We start from the raw sequence: 10,317 nt of genomic DNA, 5'->3' as shown, positions 1-10,317 counted from the left end.
ATATGAGGTTTGGGGAGATGGCTCAGCCACTAAAGTGCTTACTACGTAAGCCAAGGGACCTTAGTTCAATTCTCAGTACCCATGGAAAAAGCCAGGTATGATGCATAACTCAAATACCAGTGTCGGGAGATAAAGACAGACTCTAGGGCTCACTGGTCACCCAGCCTAGTAAGAGATCCTGTCTCAAAGAATAAGGTGAGTGGTGGTCCCTGAAGTTGACTCTGGTCTTCATATGTACAGCCACATGTGTCTCATATCATTGAACATACACATGCAAACGGGACAAGGGGAGAGACAGAGAGAGAGAGACAGAGAGAGACAGAGAGAGAGAGAGAGACAGAGAGACACCGAGAGAGAGAGACACAGAGAGAGACACAGAGAGAAAGAGACACAGAGAGACACTGAGAGAGACACACAGAGAGAGACAAAGAGACAGAGACAGAGAGACAGAGAGAGAGAATAATATGTTTGTTTTCACTATAAGCCACATCCAAAATAATCCAGGATTTACCAACTATATCTTACAGTGTGTTGCTAAAAAAATTCAGCTGTGTTTTCTAATATTTACTGACAATGGTGTTTCTCACATAGCTGTAAGGAGACAAATGGTTATGGAAGTGGCATTTATTTTGGCTTTGTCTAAATAATTTTTCTTCTCCCCCTCCCACTAACATTCTTTTCTTGATGTTATTCTTCCTCCTTTCAAATGACTCCCAGGCTGAGCAGTGGGAGGGAGCGGCTGCTAGCGTTTCTGTGTGGTGTTCAGCCTTGACGGCTGGATTTTGCATTGGGCTCTGGGCTGTGTTTGTATGTCTTCTGCTATTCGCTTGTGCCTACTTAGGGAAACAGCTGCGCTCATTCAGCACAATGCCACATAGAATAGTAAAAGCAGAGAGCAGGCTCTGATAAACACATCAATTTCACCCAATGGTTCTTCCAGGGCCTTTAATCACATTTCCTGGATATGATGACCTCACCTCGGATCTTGCCTCTAGGAATTTTTCTCACAGTCCTGGACCTTAAGCTTGTAACAGGGTGGAGGGAGAACTGGGGTGCCCTGGGTCTTGTCTGGGGGCTGTCATTCCAGCTCTCCTTCACTCTCATATTTGGTTTGGATAATGCATTATGTGGTCACCATACCTAGAATGGAACAGTTTAATATGATGACGTGGACCCTGGGACAAATTATATAGTACTCCATCTAGTGTTATGCATGATAGATACACCCCAGGTCCCCCCTAGGTGCTGAAACACTGGATAGTTCCACGTCCTGTACACCTTGTTATCTTAGTTACTTCCCCGTTGCTGTAGTAAAATAACCATATAAAAGCATCCTCATGGAGAAAGGGTTTATTCTGGCTTATGGTTTCCGAGGATTACAATCCACCATGGTGAAGAAGACTAGGAAGCAGACAGGGAAAGTGTGACAGCAGAAGCAGGAAGTTGGCTGGTCACATTGCGTTCAGATGCAGAAAGCAGAGTGACCAGGAAGTGGTGCTGAGCTATGAAATGTCACCGTCTACCTCCCATCCCCCACCCCATGACCCACTTCCTCCAGCAAGGCTCCACCTCCTAAAGGCTTCACACCCTTCCAAAATAGTACTTGGTCCACCTACTGGGGACCAAGTGTTCAAGCAAGTGGGCCTAGGGTGGTACATTTCAATTTCTAATCACAAGTTTTGTTTTGTTTTTCTGTTTGTATATACCTGTGGTACACAACACAGTCTAGTGAAAGTTGTGTGAATGTGACTTCTCTTTCAAGATATCTCATTGGTCCTGTCAATCTTAGCAACCATGACATATGAGTCAGAGACTCCCACCCCACCCCCATGCGTGTGTGTGTGTGTGTGTGTGTGTGTGTGTGTGTAAGGATGTGGGGGATGGATGCATGCACCCATGCATATGTATGCAGAAGCCAGAGAAAAGGACTGTAGGTGTTATCTCAGCTGCTCTCTGCCTTCATCCCATGAAACAGCCTCACATTAAACTGGAAAATCACCAGTAAGCACTCAGAATCTTCCTATATCTATGACACGGCTCTGGAATTACAGACACAGATTAATTCAGTCAAGATGAATGAAAGGAAGCACATGTCAACAGCAGTGTTTGTTCAAAATATGTTCTTAGTCCCTTTTTTCCATAATAGATCGACTGGAAACAAACCAAGTATCCAGCAAAGGATTCTGAAACTAGTTGTACATTCACCTGCTGGAGTATTATTTGGCAATAAAAAGAAGAATGTGCTACTGATACGTATAGAAATCGGGTTGAAGCCCAGAAACTTTACTGTGAGCAAAGTCAGCCAGACACAAGAGAACACACTGTCCAGTTCCATTCCTGTGATGCTATAGAAGTGGATGGGGGCGGGTTATGGTAAGAGAATGCCAGTGTTTGACCTATGCAGGTGGTGGGCTTAGCTAGAAGGAAAACACCATAGAGCCTTCTGGATTGATGGTGATGTTCTCTCACATAACTGGCATGGCTATTACACAGGTTTATGCATTTTTCCATCTGACAGTTCTTGTGTAACCCAAGCATTTTATTAGGTAGAGTTATACTTTAACAAAATTATTCTTTGGGCTGGGGAGATAGCTCAACAATTAAGATCATTGGATACTCTCCTATTGGACTGAAAGAGTGAGATGTGCATAGAGGAATTTGTGTAAGAACTTTCTAAAAGTCTATCTACAAACGTCTACTGTCCTGGAAGCAAGGATGCTGAGGAGGCACTGGGTTCTTCCTGCAGAAGTGTGTTCTTATGTCTTTGTGATTCCCTGCACTGATGTGGCAGCTCCTCACCATCTGTAACTCCAATGGGGGAGCCATTGCTCTTCTGGCTTCCACAGGCACAAGGCACACATGTGGTGCACATATATACATGCAAGCAAAACATCATAGTCATAAAAAAAAAAATGAAAGAACTTTAAGAGTGTATGCTCAGGCTAGTGGGATGGCTTTGTGAGTAACAGTGCTTGCTGCCCAGCTTCATGGTGTGCATTTGATCCTTAGGACCAACAGGGTGGAAGGAGAGAAAATGACTCCTACAGAATTTCCTTTTGACCTTTTGACCTGCACATATGCATCTCAACACACACCCACACACACACTGTAATTTAAAAGTTACTCTTTTTCCTCTTCTCCCTTTGTCCTTTCAGTTCTGGAAGGTGACACTTAAATATCCAATATAAGTGTAATTGTAATAACTATTCTAAAATTCCCTAGTTCCCACCCTTACTTGAAGTTATCTTTTTTTTTTTTTTATTGGCCACAGAGGAACCTGACCCAAAACTGCAGAGTGATAGTTACAAAACAACTGGAAGCATAACAAATCTGCCTTTGACTTCTGACGGGGACTTGTGGTTTGAATAAGATGACCCCATAAGCACATATCTTTGAATGCTAGCCACCAGAGAGCGGAACTCTCTGATAGGATTAGAAGGATTAGGAGGCGTGGCCTTGGAAGAAGTATGCCACTGAGGTTTCAGAAGCCTGTCATACCTACCCCTGAGATCCTGCCTAAGGATCCGGATATTGCTCTCAGCTACTGCTCTAGCACCCACCATGCTTCCTGTCATCATGATAATGGACTAAACATGTGGAACTGCAAACAAGCCCCCACTTAAATGCTTCTCTTCTAAGAGCTGCCTTAGTCATGGTGTCTCTTCACAGCCATAGAACTAAGACAGAGCTCAAAGATTACAGGCCTTTACGATTGTAGCAAATTAAAATGTTTTCTCTACTAAGCAGCGAAGGAAGAGGCAACCCACAGTTGGGGGAAGTTATTTGCAAATTTTGCTTGAAGTCAGAGCTCATGTCAGCTTATATGAGGAACTCAAATGAACCAAGAACATGAAAGCTATTCCTATGTAAAATAGACAGAAGGCCAACACAGGCATTTCTCTAGGACATACAAAAGGCCAACAGATGTATCATAAAACACCCAACATCACTGAATACCGGGAATGCAAATTAGAATTTCAAGGTGGCTTGCCTCACATCTGTCAGATGGCTATTAGCTCAGAGTCTGGCTACCGGCCTGACATTTACAGAGGATGCTAAGGTTCTGAACTCCAAATACCAAACTCGAGTGGTGAGCGCTACACCCACTGAGCCTCTGAGAAGGCTTTTCAAAACCACTGGAAGATGATTGGAATTGTGCTCTAGATTGGAGCTGGTAATCTTCCATCCCTCTTGCTTTGTGCATTCCTAATGACTGTACGAATGGTCTCCTTATATGTGGGTAGCATGATGCTGTGTGGCTCCCTTGTATCTACAGTCATTATGCGTCTGTGACACTGGTTGCACAGTGTCCATTTACACATGGGCCTAGGGTGCTATTTTCTGTGTAAGAGGGTGACCTCTGGGCTGAGTGGTATCAAAGGGAGTTCACAATGATTCTCTTTCCTCTTTTCTGAGAGCCTTACTCCTACTCAATAGATCAGCTCTCCACCTCCCTCCCCCACTTAGAATTATAAATGTGGAATATTCTAGAACATGTCTGCTGCTTGCCTCTCTACTGTTCTGGCTAGCTGGAAAGGAAGGTGAGTGCAGGATGGGGCCTGTTTCGCCCCACTGGGAAGTTTAGAATAGGAAAAAGGGAAGGTCGTTGAAGAGGGGAAATTGTCCTTGCTCTGTGGTATTCTGGAAGGTGCAGCTGATTCTTGTACAAGCTCTTTTTTTTTTTTCCTGGCACCTGAACCAGTGTCATTCTGGGTAATTAGTGAAAAGCAGCCTGAGGGAGTGTTTCAACATCTAATAAGCAGATTAGTTTCAATATGAATAATCCTGAGGATCTGAAATCAAGCATAGAACTTAAGCCCATTGCAAAATATTAAACAACAAGTCCCAAGCCTGCTGTTTCCCTCTCAGTGTTCTGCAAGGACTGCTCCACACAGGGCTGATGTCATACTCCACAGTAGGTCCATTCTGCAGCCATGGGGAGCTCTTGAGGGTTGCATGGTCTAGCCAGGTTGTAGAGAAAAAATGGATTCAACAAAAGGTTATGGGCATAGGGGACATGGCTCAATCCATAAAGTGATTGCCTTGCAATCACGAGGACCTGAGTTCAAATTCCCAGAACCAGCATAAATCCAAGAGCTGTGGTACATGCCTCTAATCTCATCACTGCTAGATGGGAGGTAGAAACAGGAGCATCCCTGAAAGCTTACAGGCTAACCTGACTGCTTGGCAGTCTTACACTGTTGAGAGATACTGTCTCAACCAAAAGGTAGAAGGTGTCTGAGGACTGACACCGGAGTTTGCTCTCTAACCTCTTGAAGTGCCATACCCACAGTTCTGCGTGCACGTGCACACGCACACATAGAGATAAACATTGCGTAAGCACAGCCTCCCAGCCTGAGAGGAGTCTTGTGCCTCAGGGGCCACCAAGGGATCTCTCCCCTCCTTCAACGAAGCTGTGACTGAGTCATTTTCTTTAAAAAACAAACAAATGTGTTTGTACATGAAGAGCTGTCAAGACTTCTCCAGGAAATCCTGGGGCTCTTTTTAAATCTCTTGTAGCACTGTCTTTTCACCCTCCAGAGGCCCTAAGCTTGTAGGTTGGAAGAGGGCTCTCAGAAGGAGTGGCCGGACCTTTTCTCGAACCTTGTGTGGATGCCGAGAAATGCCTGACTGGCCAGTAATAAGGGGATTTTGGAATGAGGGGGTTTACAACTAGAATTTGACCAACAGATAGGCAGTGTGGGTTTAAATGGTAAAATCAGCTCTCCTTTACATACTTATCAAAAACATTCTCTCCCACTGACATAATCCATCCCTCAACCCTGTTAAATAGCGCCCATCCCCATCTCCGTTTCTCAGAAATTGCAGAGAATGTTTCCTGATTCAGTAGGACTTGCCTCTAAAGTATTAGCGGGGGAAATCCCACATATCTCTATAGTCCAAGGCAGAAGAGTGGGAGTGCTCCTGCCCCCACCTGCGTGAAGTTGGCCTCTGTGCATGCCTAGCTTGGCCTGACAGTTTGCCCTGGAGTGATTATTTATGGCCTGGCTACCCTTTGCAGCCCAGCTGAGCTAAGGCCCACGTTTCCCCACTCAGATCTTTTAAAGCAGCCAACTTTTCATCCTGGATTCTCCTTTTGTAAGGCTGTAAATATTTCTCCTCCCTTCAACGGATTGCTGGAGTATGGTATGTGCTGTGTGTTTAGCATGTGGGCTGTTCTCTTTAGCATATAGGGCACTCCTTATAGGTGCCAGCTTCGATTGAGCATGGCTGATAAGTTAGGCTCAAGGAGTGTCAGGGATTGATTACAGATGTCTTGTTGAACATGGAAGGCTCGAATAATAGCACACCTGCTGCATCTTCAGTTCTGTGGCTTTTCAAGTCATGCCTGCAAAGCTAAGTATGTTGACCTCACTAAGGCTTGAAAATTTGGGATTAACCTATATGCCTTATTTGTTCCTTATTATATCCCAGAGATGGGATTCTTTTTATTTTTGTATTTTGGGGAGACAAAGTCTTCTTGTATCCCAAGCTGTCCTTGCACCCTTTATGTAGTTGAGGGTCACCTTGAACTTCTGACTTTCCGGCTTCTGTCTGCAGTAGTGCAGGAATTGTAGGTGTGCAGCAGCATGCCCAGTTTGTGCAGTGCTAGGGATGGAAGCTAGAGTTTAATGTATGCTAAGCAAGCAAGCTACATCCTCAGCTACAGGGATGCGATTTTTAAGATGTTCATAATATTAACCAGGTAATGCCTTAGGTATCATTGCAAATGTCTATAATAAACTTCTGATTTTTTAAAAATCAGTGATGGTGGAAGGATAGTGCAAATGAATAAGAACATACCCCATTTATACATTGCCTAACATGGGCTCATAATTTAAATGAAAATAAAAATCCAACAATATGGATCGGACAGCAAGAAGACTTATGAAGACTGATGGTCAGAGACAGAGCTCCTTTCTCAGTACGCTTGTGTGCTTGCTTGTGAGTGTGTGTGTGTGTGTGTGTGTGTGTGTGTGTGTGTGTAAAAGCATGCTCATTTGTAGGAGTATGAAATGCCTGTACGTGTATATGTATGTGGAGGTCTGGGTCAAACTTGCATATTGTTCCTCAGTCACTGTCCACCTTGTTTTCTGAGCTAGGCTCTCTCATTGTCCTGGAGCTCACAAAAAATGGTCTAGGCTAGCTCTAAGCTTGGGTCTGTAATCTCCCTGGCTCCATGCCCGCAGCACTGCGATTACAAGCATTCACTACCATACCTGATTCTAGGGCTCAACGAGAGCTCTTTACCCTTATACGACTAAACCATCTCCCTTCTCCCGCTGAGCACAATATTTTAACTTCTGAAATTTACGATGGGGACAGTGGATCTAAAGGAACAAAATCAAGGTACTTGAAAACACCATGCCAGCTCCAGCAAACATGCTTTCTTCTGCCTCTGGTTATACTTCCTGTCTGCATCTGCGGCTCTATCCACCGTAGCAAAACAAAACTATCAAGCAGCCATGATTTGTATGTGGGCTGCTCTGCTTCCAAAACCAGCTGTCATCAGCCACAGCCTGGAGAGCACTGCCTTCAGATTCTGAAGTCACACAAATCATCATCATCTCTTAGCTGCGAAGCCTAGGCTTTGCCCCCAAGCAACTATTAGAGGTCCTATAAACCCAAGCACTTTGTAGCAGAAACTAGGCAGAGATATGTGTTTCTCTGATGTTGGTAATTGTGACACGTTACCAAGAGCTACAATTCACAGCCATTTTTGTTAAATCTGAGAGGCATTCTAAGATCTTCACTTTCTCCCCATTCTGTGACTGCCACTACCTCAGCTGGGTCACTCTTGGCCACTGGCAGTGTCCTTTGATCTCCAGCAGCCTCTCTGAAGTCAGAGTGTTTTTCTGGTCTTTGGGGACAAAGATGAGACTGAGGCTATAGTTCCCCTCCACACTAAGCAGTTGCTCCACTTTATCCCATTGCCTGCATCCCATTGCCTGCATCCCATTGCCTGCATCCCAGTGCTCCCATCAGTGGGTAGGGTCTGGTTTTCAATGTGTATCCTTTCATTTCCTCCTAGCATGGTATACAAATACCACCACCGCCACCACCACTGTTGCTCACCATCTACCATTACTTTTGTGACCAGACATGCTTAACCATGTTTAAATACTTCAGAAATAAAGTCAAGAAGGGCTGGGGATGTAGCTCAGATGTTGAGGCCTTGCCCACCATGCATAAAACCTTGGGCTTTGATTCCCCAGCACTGTGTAAACTGAACATGGCAGCACATGCCTTTAGCCCCAAGACTCAAGGAGACAGAGGCAGAAGCACCTGGAAGGATCTCCTTGCTCAATAAGGAGCATAGGTCCATCCCAAATTTTCAAGTTATTAGTGGGCTTAGTTGCTCATTATTACATAACCAGAATTTAAATTTCAAGATCAAGTTGCAGGCCAGCATGGAGTACAGAAGACCCTATCTCAAAAAAGCAAAACAAAAAACAAACAACTCAAAACAACATCAAGAACAACAGCATAAAACCCAAATGAGTTCAAATAAAATGCATATCATTTTGTATTAAAGAAAACCAGCAAAATCCATACTCTCAATTCTAAATTTTGAAGTCAAAACTTAACAGTTGCTAATGTTTCAGCATTGACTAACAACCGGAAGTCCAGAACTTGTAACTGCTCTAAGACATCAAGGAGAGTTTGGAGACTAGAAGCCCCACTTTGCCTGTGGTTGGTCTGTGTCTCTGACATCCTGCTGGTTTGCTCTTTCTTTGTGGGGCCAGGCTGAGGAGAGTGTATTGTCTGGGGTGGGAGCTGACCTTGGAAAACATCAGGTACCTCTTAAGGGGTTGAGGAGACCCAGGGTATGCTTGGGTAGGCAGCTCCAAGAAGGTACCCACAACTAAGTCCTCATCACAATAGAACAGCAGGAAACTAGCAGAGCTGCCATGGAGTTCACAGGTAATCTATGAAGTTGGTTCCTGTACTTCCCTCAGGCAGCTCACAAGTACCTGAACTAGGCTCCTCTTCGGGCAGGATCTTATTCTGGCTTCCCCAGGCACCTACACTCATCTGCACACACCTACACGTAGACACACACATATCCACATAAAAGTAAGATAACCCTTTAAAAATAGGTCAGAGTTACACAGGACAGTGGAGCTTGGGGCTTGGGGCAAGCTGTTGGTACTTTAGTAACCACTGGGAGTTGTGTTTGCTCTGTTCACAGACCTGCCCATCATTTAAAAAGGGAGAAGATGGAGGAGTGAGTGCTTACATTCCAGTCATCCAAATACCCTCTCAAGGCCAAACAAGTTAGAAAGGGGAAGCAGATGAGATGTATACAGCCCAAATTCCATCCGTTAAGTTTATGTAACAGCGCATCACGTAATAGCTTTGGCCATAGTCCAGGGCATGTGTAGGTACTGGGGTTTGCGTGCCTAATAGACCTCCATCAGTCAATCATGGCGCCACGTCTAGCACCCAGCTGCTGTTTGTTTAAGCCAGCTTTGGTGATTGTATAAATAGCTTTAGCAACCTACCGTCCCACCCTGGGTGATAAATGGCACCTTTTAAACATCCTCCAGCGTCACGTGATCCGAGGCTGCTGATGGGGTATGTTCTCATGGCATGTCCGAGGCAGGGACCATCAGGCATCTCACCTGCCCCGGCTCCTGGAGCCTATGCCCTTCTCAATCAGCTAGTGTCCTGCCTAGTGGAACCTGGCAAGGGCCATGTAGGGGGCTGCCAAGTGAAACTGTGGCTCAGGGCTGGACAAGTGACTCGGAGTTCACACAGAAGGCAAAAGTGCACTGCTCCCGGCCCCCCCAAACCCCCCCAAACCCCCCAACCCCCAAGGAGACAAAATACTGCTTGGCTGTTTCTTAAAGCCATTCTTTGTTCTGAGCAAAGGCCGGGACCTCTTGTGTCTCTACCTCCAGAACTCATAAGCATGCATTACCTCTGAGGTATGCACTACCATACCTGATTTATCCAGAGTGTGGGGTGGGGTGGAGGTGGGACTGTGCTTTCATGGATACTAGGCAAGTGTCCTGCCAAATCTTGGGGCAGAAGCAGGAAAAGCAACTGGTAGAAGACCCCATCCATCCCTGGACACATGCCCCAGCCTCCTGGGGCCACGGTTTCTTATATGGAAAATTAAGAAATGGCTTCCAGTGAGATAGCTCTGCATAAAGATGTGTAAATGTTATCCTTTCACGGTACCGGGATGCCTGTTGCACACGTGACCTCCCAGCCTCTAAGAGGGAGGCAGGCTGGGCATATGCAGACAGAGGAGAAAGGACATTCTTGACAGAGGGAAAAAAATAGAAGTAATGCGTCCAGGCAGAGAAT

This window comes from Mus caroli, chromosome 9 (assembly GCF_900094665.2).
Source record: "Mus caroli chromosome 9, CAROLI_EIJ_v1.1, whole genome shotgun sequence".
NCBI lineage: Eukaryota > Metazoa > Chordata > Mammalia > Rodentia > Muridae > Mus > Mus caroli.
The sequence above is the reverse complement of the archived record's forward strand: the minus strand, read 5'-3'. Positions refer to the sequence as shown.